At 35.0% G+C, this 18,246-nt stretch overlaps 1 pseudogene; it reads left to right on the plus strand.

Annotated features, from left to right (window-relative positions):
• Window positions 1–2,486: 2,486 nt before the first annotated feature.
• On the plus strand, window positions 2,487–18,236 carry LOC113074229 (protein FAM219A-like; annotated as a pseudogene).
• Window positions 18,237–18,246: the final 10 nt, after the last annotated feature.

The raw sequence follows: 18,246 nt of genomic DNA on the forward strand, positions 1-18,246 counted from the left end.
CCTCTTGACATTTGTTCTTTTAGAGCTCAACCACTGAGGGGAGGAACTTCACCATTCACCATGTCTTCAGGCAGAGTCCAGCAAAGCAGGTTATTTGTGCACATACATTCATTAAGAACTAATAATTACATATGTGTGTACATGCAGAGGTATTTTAGTTATTACAGCTACATAGTTGTTCAGATGTGAAATTGGTATTATGTACAAGTACTATATTGGTCAGCACTGTGGATTATTTAATATATAGCTTAGCTATCAGTTAACATCAGCATCAATGACATTTAAAAACATTTCAGCTTAATTCATTTTCAGACAGCAGCGAGTGTTTTAAATAACTTCTGTTTGCGATCTAATGTGGATTTTGTTCACCATATAAGACAGAAATATTCATATTCAATGTAAAAGATCTTCAGGTGGATCATGCATACAAATATATACAAATATCTCACTGGATTATTACAATTAATGGCAAAATGAATGTGTGGAAATGTAAACTAATATATCCTACTGACACACAACAGCAAAAGATATAAATAATTGGCTTAAAACTATTTTTTTTCAATGTGAAAATACTAACATGCCTAATACTGCACAGTACTGTATATATTAACATTTTATTAGTGTTATTATAAAAGAATGAGTATGCAGTTGTGACAACAATCTATAGAGTTTTTAATGATAGTTTAAAAGCAAGGTTGTCTGTATTCAGTGTTTATATAATGTTTAATAACGTTTATATACATATATAAATAAACCTATGTATGTTTTTGATTCAACAGCTTCCAATGGAAATCCTCAGTGAGGTTATTTTGTCAGCGGGTGACTCGCATATTTGACACTTTCTCTGGTTTGCAGATGGTTTAGGGATGTGCTCCGAAGTTTTTCGGAAAGTGGCACATTTTGCCTGGCTAGACAGTAAGATTTCCCCCGTTTAATGCTCATTCTCCAATTGAATTTTGTAGTAGAAGGCTGTTAAACTTTTTTTGTATTATTATTATTATCTTTAATGTATTTTGTCTTTACACTATAAGTTGTGGCCAACTGGAAGAATTGTCCTCCTGTCTCCTGACCGGAACGAGTTCAGACGGATGTACAGCATCAGGGAATGCTTGCAGTGCGGAGCCCTTTTCAAGTTTAACCCACCAGGGTACAGGGAAGAGGACGGCGTGGTGATCTTCTGGGCTTTTGTTTACACAGGATTTTGTTCCAAGGACTGTTTTTTTTTTTTTTTTTTTTTTGTGGCATGAAACACATTTGTGTGTTAAGTTCATTGAAGGGAAATAGAGAATGGACTGAAATCAACTGGTTTTGATGTATTAATTGATGTCATTTAAAGTTAAACTTTGCAGTGTATAATGTTTTAATAAAAAAGCAATGGAAAACACGTGCATGACAACAGGTTTCAGTCATTTACATCAGTCTATCATTCTTTAAGGTTTCTCATATTTGATGATAACATCATTTGCTATGCATTGCTCATAATGGATTCTTAATTTAGTTGTGACAGGATGGTGAGGATTAATGAGGTTTTCAGTAGTGCAGTTCAGAAAACAAATAACAGAAAGTAACAAGTGTTTTTGGGCAAGTTCTTTAGAACCTGTATAGTTCCTTCCTTGCAAAAAGTAACCATGGATTTATTGTAGTAAACATATTTGTTGGCATATTAATTACTGTGAGCTGTAATTATAAAAACACCATAGTTTTACTATAGTTACTGTAGCAAAACCATGGTAAATTTTCGTAGGGGCCAAGGGAATGTTCAGAATATTTTTGGTGACATTCAGAGACTGGTGACAATTTGTTACACACACGACGCACACACACACACACACACACACATACATATATATACACACACACACACACACACACACACACACACACACATATATATATATATATATATATATATATATATATATATATGTATGTATATATAATTTGAATGTATAAATCAAGGTACTCCATGACTATCTACATAACCATACTTCGCATAATATTGCCGTGTCATTTTCAAACCAGCGAGTAATGCCGAGGTAGCGTCTACACTACAGCCATTGAGGGAGTAGACCATTTATTTATATTCTGTTCGTCGTAATCCAAAACTCTTTGTATTTATACGGGCTGTTGTGGAAATGCAACAATAAATGCAAAAACACAACAGTTATATTCACTTTTTAATTTATATTAAAAGTTTATTCATCTGAGTGTCTACTTCCGAATTCCAATCCTGCTCACAGCGTCATAATTCTCTATACCAATAAGCTGTAAAATCGTCACTCATCTGTACACCAATAAGCTCATCTTAATCATAAACCAATAACCGCTGAGGTGGGCGGGGCGACACGTGTCGCTCCGCCCCAACGTGTCGCCCGCCCCATCGTCCAGACTGCACTCTGGGATACTTGCTGCACGCTCTTATCGAACTTTCAGGCTTATTAATTATTCATCTCCACGTCATTATGGGAGGGTCCCGGACCCGGAAGTCAGATGTTGCTGTTGCTGTTGAGTCACCCCTGACTGGTAATAGGCAGATAGCGGAAAACAGCTAGAGGTGATGCTGGAGAGCTTGGCATCTTTGAACCGTCCCAGAGAGGGAATAAATGTGTTTTTCAATTAGGATATCACCTCGAGCATCTGTGCTTTACTTTACAAGACTGACGTTTTATCAAAATGATGGAAGAAATTGACAGATTTCAAGTGCCACCGGTAAATCCAGAGATGAAGCTGCTGGTGAGTATCACTCACTCGCACTACGTAGAGAATAACACTGTGTACCTTTACAGGTCGTGGGAAATGACACTGTGTGAGAAGACTAGTAATTTTGTATTACCTAACCGAACCAGGCTGCTCCACAAAGGTCAGGCACATTAACTTACCAGATGTCATCTAAAGGATCGGTGGGGTTATTTAGACAAAACCGACATATCTATGCTGATACTATGCCAGTTGCTATTGTAGGCTACTGACATGTACTCAGTCGCGTTTATGTTTTCGTAAACCTGCCTTAATGAGACCCAAATAAATCCTTCACAACACAAGTTATATACTGATGATGATATAATTTTTTTTGACGGACAGAAATCGATGTTTGTTAATAGCTGTCCGATTCGTGAATATTACGTTCTTTTGAATCGGAGCTTTTCAATTAATCGGTCTTCTTGTTTACTGAGTTTGAATCAGGTCGACTCCCTGTGTATCGCACTGGAAAAGACGCTTAGGCTATTGTTCAAATGAATCGCCGAGAACCAAATAATTGAGTTCAATTTAGTGATTGTGTGGAATTGTTACTTTACAAAATCAAATAGCAAAATTTTAGCATATTAACTGCTTTGCAATGGTTTGTTGTGGTAATATCAGGACCACGCAATGATGCGTTATGATGACGCAAACCAGTCTCTAAATGTTTTTATTGTTTTAAGCTTAAACTGAATTAGAATTTGTACATTAAATAAAATTAAAAGTACAATAACAAATACACTCTTAAAATAACACAAATACTGTCAAATTTAAGTTGTAATTACCGTCCTTGTGCTTTCATAGAAAGAATACAAGCCGTAAAGTACTTGACTTGAGTAGATTTGCACCCGTCAGCCCAGTCAGACACACACATCTTGAATTTCCTGAATGTATTATTTTGTTTCAGAGCTTGTGTAAACACATCGATTTCCAGTGAAGTAAGTATGTTTTCATTCAGTTAGTAGGCCTGCATTATCTGGCTGGACTGAAGTGTGCACTTAAAAAAATGCTGGACTGGTGAGATATGGCCCTTCTTGATAATGTCATTCCTTTTTCATAGGCGCCCCACTATTCCCAAAGTGGCAAAGACCCAGCTGTTACTCTATACAACATACTGTGCTTTCTCATTGCAATTCATTTTTCTGTGGACAGAAAATGACATACACCGACTGCAATATGTCTCCATCCTTTTATGAATTTACTAGTTATTGGCTTTCTGATTTGTTGTACCATACATAGATGAATATGACAGTCAATTAGGTTACACAAATAAGAAAAAAATGACCAGTTTAATTTCAGAATGCCATGTGGATAAAAAGAGGGCTGCAATAACAGTTAGCTGCCACAGCGCTTGTCGGTTTGCGGTGACTGTAATTTTGCCAAGTAGGCGATTTTCTAGGATCAGCATCTTTTGTTGGCTATAGAAAACATTCTTGTCGAAGAAACATTGTCCTGACACAAACCCTAACCAGTAAATGCCTCTTAGATGAACCCATCCCACCCCTTTTATTTTATATAAATAAATAAAAATATAGGGCTATAGAATATATAAGTTGGTAGTGTTGTCAAAAGACTTTCTAGTGGAAATGGTACTTTGGTACCAAGTCGGTAAAAAAAAAAAAAGAAAATGTGACAGTACCAGGTTTCTTTAAGTTCTTGACGCATACAGCGCTATGATTTCCGCGAGGCAGAAAACGCAGACAGAATCTTAAAATACAGTCATGAAAATTAAACTTAGATTTTAATATGGACAGCCACGGAATTTGTCAACATTAGCATAAATTAATCAAATCAAATCTCCATATGGACCAATATCTGTAAATGTTAAGCCGCAAAAGTTGGTTGAAATCTGAATCCTGCATGTTCTTCGCGTCTCTGTGTGAATGAATGAATGAATGGTTTGTTTACTACTGAATACTGAAATTTTGGTACCGTGACAACACTATATGTTGGTTATTGTTGATATTCTGATTAACCACTATCATGGTAGTCACCTTATGGATCATGCTTGCTGTGATTGGTCCAGAGTACATCTTGTCATATAATCCCACCAATCCTTTTTATCACCTCAGCTGTGTCAGCATTTGCTCTTCCTCATCTCCTTCATCAACCAACATCACCAAAATGCCATATGGAAATAACATATGGTCAGAAGGGGCATAAAGGTCCTGGAGTTCAGATCATGATGTCCCACACGATGCCATTAATATATATTTAATCTATAATCTTTTCCCGTTGTTAAAAGTTGACCTTCTCGTTGACATTCATGAGGATGAACATTAGTCCTTGGGAGAGATTTTACACGAGACCTACAGGTGTACAATGTGTCAATGTGTCAGATTCATCATAGTAACCTTGTTTTTGATGTGGTTCTGTGGATGTGTGAAACTTGCTCTGCTCTAGATCAATTCAGACTTGCTTATGTGTTTCAGTTCCTATAGATTTCTGATCACCTTAATCTTGTAGATCAGCTTTAAACAATGAGACCAGAGATTAGGGTTGCATCAGATTGGGTTGTGTATGTTCTGAGGCTTGGTTTTCTCCACTAGATCTTGCATAAATTTCACGGGCAGTTGTACATGTAGCTGGAATATGCATGACTTTAATGTTGTTCTTTGTGGTGTTGCTCTGAGATTTGTGTAGCATGTGTAGTCCAACAAAGACTCAATAACATTGGATTACTCAACAGAGTCCTTTGTAGACCACGAAGTACAAAAACAGATAGCATTTTTACATTTATGTTGACGTGAAGCATTACCTTGCTTTGAAGCTGTATCCTGATGCTCGAAAAAATGAAAATTACATTGTGGACGAGCAACAGCTGGAGATAAAGATGATTTTTATTTTTTATTAAACCTTCCGGGGGTTTTTGGAGGCCTTAACATGCTCAAAAACTCTTGAAAATTGGCACACACATTGGAATCTGCGGCCATCAGGACGCCACAGAGACTGGGACCCGGGCGTGGCACAGGGGCTCTACAGCGCCCCCTGGAACACCTTCAGAAATCTTGAACCATAGCTCACACACGCTTGCATGTATTTATATGAAACTTGGTACACTTATAGATCTCATTGAGCCGAACAACTTTCACACTTTATGTCATAGGCTCCGCCCAACAGGAAGTCAGCTATTCAGGGCTGTTTAAAAAAAGCATGCTCTGGAATTTGAAATACTCCTCTGAGGTTTTCAACCCGTTCGCCACGAAACTCTGTGAACATGATCTCAAGACATTGGGGATGAAAAATTGCGAGGGGATTTTTGATATCTCGAACGGTTTGCCCGTAGCGAGGCGTGGAAATTATGGCGAGAAATGAGAAACAGGAAATGTCTAATAACATCCACATACATTTCCTGAATTTGATCAAACTTCATTGGTTTGTTCGTTGTATGATACCGATCGTATATATGTGACTATTAAGAGTCAACGTTATAGCGCCACCAACTGGCAGCAGGAAGTGAGTTATTTTCAAAATGTTTTGAATTCAGCATCTTATTTTTACTCGATTTACTTAAAACTTCATCAGAATAATGACAAAACACGGCCGATGTAAATCTGTTGTGGGGATATTAATATCTAATATGGCGTTGCCATGGCAACGTGTCAAACTTGAATGTTCTGTTATGATGAGTTTGAGGCAGACAACAACCTCAGATTTACATGAAACTCAAAACACATATCAGTATTAGTGATAGCTAGACAATGGCAAAAGCTTTTAAAAGGGCGTGAAGGAGGCACACTATAGCGCCACCTTTTGTCAAAAGTGGGGGGTTTAGTTTTAGCTACAGACACCAAACTTGGTACATAAATTGTTCTTATCAAGACGGACAACTTTCTAATTCACAGTCATCAGCTACGACCAACAGGAAGTCGGCTATTTTGATTTGAATATTTAAATTGAGCTCTGATTTAATGCATTCTCCTCAGAGGAAATGTTCACTATACTCACCAAACTTTGTCTACATGTTGAAAAAACAATGAGGAACTTAAATTGCGAACGGATTTTGGTTAGCTTGAACCGTTTTGTCGTGGTGATTTTTTGAAATGACAGTAAAAAGGGAATCATTAATTGTCTTGTATTTTTAAATTGCAGCTTCCAAACACTTAAAAAAATTTCATACAGAGATCAAATCATTCTGAGGACATATGCATAGTTTCATGACTTTACAACACTGTATGATTAAAAGAAAATTAAAAAACTGTCAGACATCTCAACTCACTCTGTCCCTCTGTTTGAGCAATGTATGTGTGCTGACTGAGTGCATGTGTGTGTGTGAGTGTGTGTGTGTGAGTGGGGGATGGGCATGAGCTGAGTGGCAGACACAATGAGAGAGAGAAAGAGAGAGAGAGAGACTTAATCATCTCTTTAATCACCAGTAAAAAAATGTATTTTAAATTGTTATTTTTTGTTGCTGTTGCTAACATTGCTGTTTTCATTACAGCTTAAGAAATCTCTTAGGCTTTATCCTTTTCTGACAGTTTCAGGAATTAAAAACAAAATTCTAAAAATACTTATTTGTGCTGCAAATAATAATTTCAACTCATTTGATACTGACCTATTCCATCCTGTGACATGACATGTATCTACATTTTTAAAATCTCATGGATGTAACAGTAAAACTGTTCAGTTCACAGATCAAGACTAAGCTTCTTTCACAAATGCTTATAAATCATTAAAGGATTTAATAACACTGTAAAATAATGTCTAATTTGTTAACATTAGTAAATGCATTGGTAACACTTTATAATAACTGCACTCATTAGTAAATAGTCAGTTTATGCTTTATAAAGCCTTGTCCCAATATTAATAGTCAGTAGTAAGCAGTTTATAAATACAGCTATAAATAGCTTGTTCTTGGTTTATAAGCACATTTATTAAAAAGGAGAGTAATCTTTTCAGTTATCTTCCTATGAAAAATAAAAAAAATAAAAATAAACAAACAACAACACAGATTGATACAGAACTCAGAAATTTTATTGTGGATTTATGATAAAATCAGCATGTAAAAATGAATTCATACTCCTCCGAGAAGACATAAGTAGTTCACACCAAACTTTTTCAACATGATGCTAATATACTGAAGATGTTAAATTGCGAATGGGTTTAGGATACCTTAAATGGTGTGGCCATAGCGATTTATTAAAGTAACATAAAAAAATACAATAGTTATTTTACGATATCTTTAAAATTTTTCATTTCAACTCTTCATAATTTTTTATATATGTAGAAGTCATCATTTGAAGGAAGCACAGTAAGTTTCATAGCTTTATCATTTTCAAGAGCCAGCATAAAATTAAAACTATCATAACTTATAAATCAAGCTTGCAATTCTTAGTACCAATAATGGCCACCAGATGGAGCTATAGGATTACTTTTAAATAATTATTGTAGAAACGAGTATAATTTAAATCATTTATAGAAATCTTTCAAAGAAAAATAATATGAATATTATGTATTTACTGATAAAATGACCCTCACTTAATTAGAATAACTAAGCTGAAGTATTGTGAACTGTATATTAAGAAATAATTCTTTATAGGCTTTATGGACAGATAAGTTTTGAGTGACTCTTGAAGGTTCAGCCCCAAATCCTCTTTTACCACTGTTTAAAGAATTTATCTTACAGAACAGGTGCGAATGAATTTTGGATAGCTTGAATGGTTTTGTCGTGGTGATTTATTGAAATAACAGTAAAAAAGTAACCAGTAAATGTCTTTTTATTTTTTTAAAGTGCAGCTTCTAAACACTTCAAAAAAATTTACACATAGAGGACAAGTCATTCTGAGGAAATATGCATAGTTTCATGACTATACAACACTATATGGATGATAGAAAATTAAAAAACTATCAAACATCTGATGTAACTCTGTCCCTCTGTCACTGTGGGTAATGTGTGTGTGTGTGTGTGTGTGTAAGTGAATTAGGTGTGAAACTATCAGGGAGCATTTAGTCTCCAGCGCCAACATTTTACAGAACTGCCACTTTCCTGGAGTCTCCAGAATTACTCTGTGTCAGGTTCTGAGAGATCTAAGATTCAAAAAAATGATTTAATTAGAATACCATGAAGTATTGTGAAATACTATATATTAAGACTTTATATATAGGCTTTATGAACAGATTAGAGTGACTCGTGAAGGACCAGCACCACCTCCTCTTGTCCAATGGTTTGAGGAATATATCTTCCAGAATTCGGGATTAAGATTTAGGAGCTCTTTTTTATTCCACCTCCTTTCCTGAAAGTCTGTCTTGCAGAATTGACTAAAAATTAACCTTCACATTAATTCCTAATTATTTTGCAATTCTTTTTGTCAGTTCTTCTTGACCTGTTTTTTTCTTCTTCTTTTCTGACCTCATGACCCAGTCAGCATTTTTTGTACAATGGCCAAGTCTTAACTTATCAATTTCTGTATTGCATTTGTGTTTGATATTTCTCACAGGCTTTACAGAGTTAAAACTCTTTTTTTAGCGCATTTCATCTGTAAAAGAAAACATGCCCAATAATTCTGCACACATGAATATAAGGAGTTTTTCTCTTCCAGCTTTCCTGGACTATTGTATAACACTCATAAATGATTAAATAAAAAATAATGGTAGTTATTAAGATTGATATGGTTTGGAATTGGTAAAATGTGCTTGGAAAAAAATCACAATAAAACAATGTTTTAATGTTTAAGTTTGGAATATTAACTGACATGAATGAATGCTATATAAATATTGTTCATGTTAACATAATGTTTAGAAATGAAATATTATTGTAAAGTGTCACTAAAGTTATATATATTGTTCTGTGAATGTGATTTTAAAGTCTTGATGATTCCGATTAACCCTTTAACTGCCATATCCTTTAAAACCTCACTGCCAGAGGGATATTGTGAATGCATGTGCCCGCTGGGCACAGTTTACCTGATGCCACCGGGGTGGCGATGGCATTGGTGGCTTGAGCCCGCCATCGCTGCTTGCAGCTATATTTTTAGTATTATTTTTACATTATGGTATCATATATGTTTTTATAGTCATTTTAATTTGCTATCATTTTTATATTTTTTCTTTTGATTTTAGTTTTAGTAGTTTGTGCTATATTCTTTTATTTTCCTTGTTAAGTTTTATTTTTCCCCAAATATCTCTGTATATAGTAGTCTTTATTACTTAAATAATTTATTATATTTTATTATATTATTTGAGGATATATATATTCAATCGACATTGAAGTGATCAGTATTGTTGTATGGACTTTTTTCATCTTTCTCTTGAAAATATCCCATATGGGGTTCAGGTCAGGTATATTGGCCGGCCAATCAAACACAGTAATATGGTTAGCAAACCACTTGTAAGTGATTTTGGCACAGTGGGCAGGTGCTAAAGTCCCACTGAAAAAGAAAATAAGCATCTCCATAAAGCATAAGGTGCTCCAAAGTCTCCTGGTAGATGGCTGCATTGATTTTGGACTTGATAAAACACAATAGGCCAACACCAGCAGAAGTCACGGCAGCCAAATCATCACTAACTTCAGAAACTTCACATTTGACTTCAAGCAACTTCGATTCTGTGCCTCTCCTTCAGACTCCAGACATTGATTTTCAAATGAAAAGCAAAACTACTTTTTACTTTTATTTGAAAAGAAGGCTACCTAACCAATTTCTAGCTCCCAGTCAACAAAAAAATTTAATATGCTTTGATACAGCACTCTGTGAACAGCCAGCCCTTCCAGTAATGACCTTCTGTAACTTACCCTCTTTGTGGAGGGTGTCAATAATTGTTTTGTGGACCATTGTCAAGTCAGCGGTCTTCCCTATTATTGTGGTTTCAAAGAACAAGCGATACCCAGAATTTATACTATTGTCATTGAATGAAACTCAAATGTAAATATTCTATTATTTTGAAATACTGGATTACTGACTTTCATGAGCTCTCTCTCTCTCTCTCTCTCTCTCTCTCTCTCTCTCTCTATATATATATATATATATGTTTATGTGTATATATATATGTATATGTGTATATATATATATATATATATATATATATATATGTATGTATGAAATTATATAGTGGCCTTTATATTTTCATATTAAGGGTTTCATTATGTTTGGGTTTCTGTGGCATCAGAATGTTTGAAAACCCTTGTGTTTCTCAATTCACAGCATTCTATCTACTGACCAGATTGTTTGTGGTTTGAAGTTTCAGTTAATCATCTGGTATGTCATGAACTTCACCAAAAACATAGCATTGCTATAATCGCATGACTCTAGGGGCTCATGATGACAGCCCAAAGACTCTCAGATGGCCACATGGGCCTCATCCAATAAAGGCAGGCTTTTTAGGTCATAATAGGCGCTCTGTTGGAATAGGCAGTTTGGGTGTGCTGTCAACATTCCTCCAACAAGCTCCCTCTGTTCTGCCTCTCTCCATCCCAAGTGATGTCACAGAGCAATCTGACCCTACATATTGAAGGCTTGAGCTACAAAAAATGCTTGGTGTCATGCGAGCCAACTATGCAGGAAGTACCGGCGGTTACTATGACAGCTAGAATCTCCCTCCTTTCATCCATCTCTTCACCAAACAGCTGTGCAGAAAAGAGGTTGTGTAGAAGATAGGGTGTGTATTGGCTCGGACTTTGAGTAGTAATAAAAGCTTGTTGTAAATTTTATATTGTACAAGACCGTAAGATTTGTTTATCAATCTGTCCAATTTCAGTGCCATTATATTTCTAAATGAAATTAATAAAAAAAATCAAGATTGAAATATTGTAAGAGACCTTTAACTACTAAACATATTTTACTGGACTGGCATACTTTTAATTTTAAAAACTATTTTTTTTGTAACACTGCAGTTTTGTTCAGAAAGGTTTTCAATAGATGTTTCGGAAACACTTTACTTAGCCTTTATCTATAATGCAGTATAAATGTTTTTATGCATTAATTATGCCTTGTAATGAACGTTATAATGCATTTTTATAATCTTATGAATAATGTAACCACAGTTAATACACAATAGCTCGGTTTTACAGACAGGGCTTAGGTTAAGCTAGGTTTAGGCCATAATTCAGTTAGGACATTTAAGTAGCTTTTATTAACATGCCTTAGATAATAATGCTACTGGTGTGCATCTTGATACTTAACAATGAAACATTTTAAATTCAGTCAGTGCAAGTTTATTTCAGTCATTGAAACCAGGGGTATAACACATATCAGTTAATTGTTAGACTATTCATTTTAAATCCGGTTATAATTATTTACAACGACAAGATATTATGAATAATTATAATGCATTATACCCTTTTATAATGCATTCTACATAAATGTTTTAAATGGACAGTTCACAAAAAAAGAAAAGAAAATTCTGTCATTATTTACTCACCCTCATGTCGTTAGAATCTTTCCTTGATAGACCTTCGTTCATCTTCAGATCACAAATTAAGATTTTTTTGAACTCTCTGACCCTCCATAGACAGCAAGGATACTATCGTGATCAATGCACAGAAACGTAGCAAGGACATCTGTAAAATAGTCCATGTGACATCAGGGGTTCAACCGTAATTTTACGAAGCTACGAGAAGCTGCGCAAAGAAAACGTATAAATTTTTTTACATGCGCACTGTCTGTCTACTGAACATAAACAATGCAGATTATGTTAATTACATTCTGGGTACACTCCAAAATGGCGAAAGACGGGGAAAAGAACGCTTGAATAAATTATGTTGTTTATTGTTTTATTTTCACACGAAAAGTATTCTTGTAGCTTTGTTAAATTACGTTTGGAATTTTTTTTAGCATAAATCAGAAAATACTGATAACCATCAGAAAAAAAAAATATATTTTCACGATGTTTTTAGGAATAAAATCTTGTATAAATTCAGGCAACATCTGGATTCATCTGATAACCAGTAGCTTTACAGTACATTGGGAGTTTTCGACTGCACAGTCCCTACATCTATCTCTGCTCCCAGAATCAATAAATCGCTGGAGCACAGCTGTGAAAGCAAATCTGAGACGTTTTGAGAGAGATGTATTAAAATGACCCGTTCTGGTGACAACATGGTGACATTGTGCTGACTCGTGTTATTTCACCCAACCCCAGCAAAATCAACACCCTTGATACACGGCCTGTCTCACCAGATGCCATTATTTACAACCGATTTGGCTGTCTGTTTTTCATCAGCACACTGAGCATGGTTGGAGTTTAGTACCAGAGGGATCCATTCTACATTACACGCTTTCAGATTTGAAAGGGTTTTTTCGATTTGCACTCTCAATTCTTATTGAATCTACAACTTTCTTGAGATCCATTTGTCAGCTACTCGATATTTGAATTGTGTTGTTTTCTCATGTAGTGAGAATGTAGTGTTGCATCTACCTGATAAGTGTGATTGTGTTTTTGTCTCCAGGATCCTGCAGCAGCGTCTACTTTGGAGGCTGAAACAGAAACGAGAGAATCCGAGACAGTTGCCATCAACTACAAGCCCTCTCCGCTACAAGTGAAGATAGGTGAGGCACTTTGAACTTATGCCATATCGTCACCAGTGTAATTTGTTCATTTGAGTGTAAAAACGACTGTATTGATTTTCCCACTTGATATTGTGATTGTGAAGCATACGGTTTGGAGTGAGAGCTAAGAAGCGATTAGCAGAGGCCGTGTGAAATGGATGACCGTGGTTTTCGATAAGCAGGAGTGTAATGAGCCTTCAAGTCTGAATGTTTCTCTCAGATAAAGTATCTACAGCTCATTAAATACAATTGTTGAACCTTTTTGGGCTTTCCTTTTCTAATAAGAAATTTGAAATATGAGCATAATAATTTCTGTGTAAAAAACATCCTTATGTAATTCTTCAGGTTTCAAAACCATCTAAATAGTAATATATTTTTTTAGATTTACATTTAGCTTTAATTTACTTTTATTTCATTAATTTTAGTATTATTTAAGTTATAAATTTCAGTTATATAAAATTTATATTTCAGTCTTTTTTCTATTTTAGAGTTTTTCATCAAATATTTGTATTTTTTTGATTGCAGTGTCATGTGAATTATTTAAAACAAATTTCAATAATTTTAGTCTTAGTTAAAAAAACATTAATGCAAACATGGCTATCTATATCTTTAAAAAAAAGACAGCAAAAATTAAGCTTTGAGGGTTTAGAATTAAAGTGCAATAATGTCTTGAATTTTTAGGAACTGTACCTTTCCACACACAAAAAAGAGAAAAAAAAAAAAAAAAAAAATATATATATATATATATATATATATATATATATATATATATATATATATATATATATATATATAAATAAGAAAAAAGTCAATTTTCCCCCAAATAACAGAAAAAAACAAAAACAACATTGCTTATTGCTCAGTCCTCTCTTCCGCTGTCTCTTTCTCCTATCCTGCATCTGTATCTCACATCACTCTCTGTTCAGTGTTGCTTTGTTTGGGCATCCTGAAATACAGCATTTTCTGTTGTTAATTAAACTTCACTTTAAAGTCCACCTTCTGACAGTCTTATTACTTATTGCACCACAGAGAAATCTCCCACACACACACACACACACACACACACAGATCAATGTGTGTAAGTCACACAGAAGTCAAGCTCAGACTTGACGCCTGAAGAAACAGTTCTCCAGCCAGAGAACCACGCAGAACGGAGAATATTAATAAGACTGTAGTCTCAACTCATGATAAAACTTTGTGTGTTGCCATGGTATTTATCTGGATTCAAAAGAACTGCAGTTCATGGAATTTATGCAAAGACGACTCAAGTGTTCAGTATGCAAATGAATATGAGAATGAAGACCAATAACAATTCCGTATGCAAATATTACAATCGCACCATCGCTGTTGATTACATTTCGAATGCTGAACGTTCTATCAATAGGAGACTTACGATATGTGATTTGTTTTGAATTTGTTCTTTCGGTAGAGAAACAGCGAGAGCTTGCGAGGAAGGGCTCGGTGAAGAATGGAACTGTGGGTAGTCCAGTCAATCAGCAGCCCAAGAAAAATAACGTTATGGCCAGAACAAGGTAAAGTAATAACTTTATTCTTTAATTTATCTATCTACCTACATTCACATTCCCATTCAGGCATAGATGTACATGTTTGATTGAACTGGTCTGTCAGTCTCTTCTATTTTTCTACTCTTATTACAGGTTGGTTGTCCCTAATAAAGGCTATTCATCCTTAGACCAGAGTCCAGATGAGAAACCGCTTGTAGCACTGGACACTGACAGGTATTCACACTTAAAACCTCATTCTGTTATTCTCTGGGAAGTGCTCTAGAATCCTTTTGTGAATACTTCTGAATGCTTTACTTCAAGGGAAGGATTAGAATGTATCAAATGCTGAGAAATGGTAATAAATCCTCTAATTAAAGCTTTGTGCCATTTTCCTAGCAGACACAATGCCAGCCATCTCCATCTGAAAAGGACCTGACATTTAATCAAAATACCAGCTAATTTTAAAGCGAGTAAAGGTGGTGCTCTTAAAACTGCTGTGAAAAATTGACAAAGCATAAAAGATTTAAAATGAATGTGCTTTTCTGAATGCAAAGCCAGACACCAGCTTTGGCAAAATGAATCAATATTTGCTCTTACTAACAAAAGCAAAAAGTCACTTCAGAGATTTTCTCACCTAGCAGAGACCCCCATTAAATATGAACAAAATTGTCTAGAAAGGCAGAAGCAAGTGTCATTATCTTATATCGTCTTAGTTTTATTACAGTTTAAATGAACTGTTCTATTTCAATATATTTTAAAGTGCATTTTATTTCTGTAATGTAAAGCTGAATTTTCAACAGCCATTACTCCAGTCTTCAGTGTCACATGATTCTTCTGAAATCATTTTAATATGCTGATTTGTTGCTTAAGGGAAACCGCCAATAATAATGTTATATAAATAAATTTTTTTATAAAAAAAATAAATAAAAAAAGTCCTTACCTTAACTTTTGAACAATAGTGTATGCAAACATGCGTACTGTGATGCATTTACTTAATGATGTGTTTACTTATAAAAATGAATCTGTAAGAGTGAATTCTATTTGGAAAAATTAGTGTAAAATACAGTTTTTTGACCTCATTTGTTGTCCTTTTAATACAGATTAAAGGCATGGTTAACCCCAAAATGAAAATTCTGTCATCGTTTGCTCCCCATTTTCTTGTTCCAACCTGTATAAGTGTCTTTTGAACACCAAAGAAGATATTTTGAAGAATTGTTGTAACCAAACAGCTTGTTGACTTCTGGTTACCAACATTCTTCAAAATATCTTCTTTTGTGCTTAACAGAAGAATGAAACTCATAGATGTTTGTAACAACACACGGATGAGTAAATTATGACAGAATTGTCATTTTTTTTGGTGAACTGTCCCTTTAAAGATTTCTGACATGCTCTTAGTGCAGAATCACCATTTACAGTATAATTCTCTAATCAAGATTTGCCTTGCTTCTTAGTTTCCTGCCCTGAGAGTTGGAAAAAAGCAAGAAAACATGTTTGTTGACAGAAGTCCAAAGCACTTGAAATCACCGGTATCATTTGTGTAGCCCAAACCCTTCTGTAATGTGATGTGTCGCAGTATGTGTTCAGCCACAATAGCGTGGTTGCTGTTCGGTTCAGATGATCAGGCACAGCGTGCAGCGTCTCACTCAGATGGGTCTCTTAACTTAATGCTTTCTGAGCTGCCAGCTGTCTGCTGGATCTCTGTGACCTCAGCTGCCTGCAGTTGTGATCAAGTCATCTTTTTGGTCACTCGTCGTTCATTGTCTCTCTGGTTCTCTTTTTCTATTTCAGCCTCGCTAAGTCTCTGTATGTAACACTCATTCCCTGACATTTAGTACGCACACCCACTGTCTGTCACATGCTCAGGCGTTCTGGCAATCACATGCTTGTACTAGTTCCTGTCATACTTATTCTTGGAAAGCATAGCTTCATTAAAACAACTTGTAATTACTGCAGCAATCAGCAGAAGGCTCCGGACTGTTGCTGTTGGGTTTTCCTGATAAATTCATTTGGCTGCAATGTCATCTACACATTTTCTCTCTCTTTCTTGCTCTACTGTGACTAAACAAAGTCTCTTTTGTAAATATTACTAGAAATAAGAAATATTATAGGCGTATTATATCGTTGGTCTGTAGCTGTTTGTCTGAAATGAAGGTGCCCGATTGTGACTGTTTACATTCTGTTGTCTTTTAGTGATGATGACTTTGATATGTCCAGATATTCATCATCTGGATATTCCTCAGCCGAGGTAAGATGTCTAAAGGACCAGGTACTTATGCATTGAAATAAAGCCACTTAACTATTTGAACCCTTTGCCGTCTCATTAAGGCAAGGCAAGTTTATTTATAAAGCACATTTCATACACAATGGTAATTCATAGTGCTTAACATAAAAGGAAATAAAATAATCATATAAAATAAACAATAATACAATGACAACAATAATACAAGGAATTAACACTTTTAAAAAATTATTTAAAAGTTAATTATTTTAATTAATAATAATAATAATAAGTTAAAAAAATGGAAATGATTATATCAAATTTTTTAGTGCAATCAGTTTGGACGTAGCACAGTGCTCATTTAATAAATGCACAGCTAAAGAGATGAGTTTTGAGTCTGGATTTAAATGTGGCTAATGTTTTACGATCTGATCTCCTCTGGAAGCTGGTTCCAATTATAAGCAGCATAACAGCCAAAAGTGGACTCCCCTTGTTTGTGTGAACCCATCGTATTTCTAACTGACTCAATCCTAATGATCTGAGTGCTCTGTTAGGTTTATGTTCAGTGAGTATATCTGCAATGTATTTTAGTGATTTATAAATGAGTAAAAGTACTTTAAAATAAATCCTAATGTAACTGGAAGCCAGTGTAAGGACCTGAGGACTGGAGTGATATGCTCAGATTTTCTGGTTCTGGTCAGAAATCCTGGCAGCAGCGTTCTGGATGAGCTGCAGCTGTCTAATGGTCTTCTTGTGAAGGCCGCGGAGGAGACCATTACAATAGTCCACCCTGCTGGTGATAAAGGCATGAACAAGTTTATCTTGTCTTGACTGGAAACAAAACATCTAATTCTTGCAATGTTTTTTGAAGTGATAGTATGCTTGATTTAGTTACTGCTTTGACATGACTACTGAAACTAAGGTCAGTCCTCCAGAATCACACCAAGATTCTTGATTTGGTTTTTAGTTGTTAGACCCCTAGAGTCAAGGTATGCATTAGACTTACACTGGTCTCTACAGTACACCATTCAAATAATTAACTGCTAATTCAGCAGCATCTTTTACGTAGCATATATAACTTTACAGTAGCATATATATATATTATATATATATATATATATATATATATATATATATATATATATATATATTATTATCCATAACTTCGCTGATAACTAATCATTTTGTTTTTTTTCCTATAGCAATAAACCAAGACTTGAACATCCAGCTGCTGAAGGATGGCTACAGATTGGATGAAATCCCAATGATGAAGACCTAGATCTCATCCCCCAAAATCAGTCAA

This window comes from Carassius auratus, unplaced genomic scaffold, assembly GCF_003368295.1.
Source record: "Carassius auratus strain Wakin unplaced genomic scaffold, ASM336829v1 scaf_tig00014024, whole genome shotgun sequence".
Taxonomy (NCBI): Eukaryota; Metazoa; Chordata; class Actinopteri; order Cypriniformes; family Cyprinidae; genus Carassius; species Carassius auratus.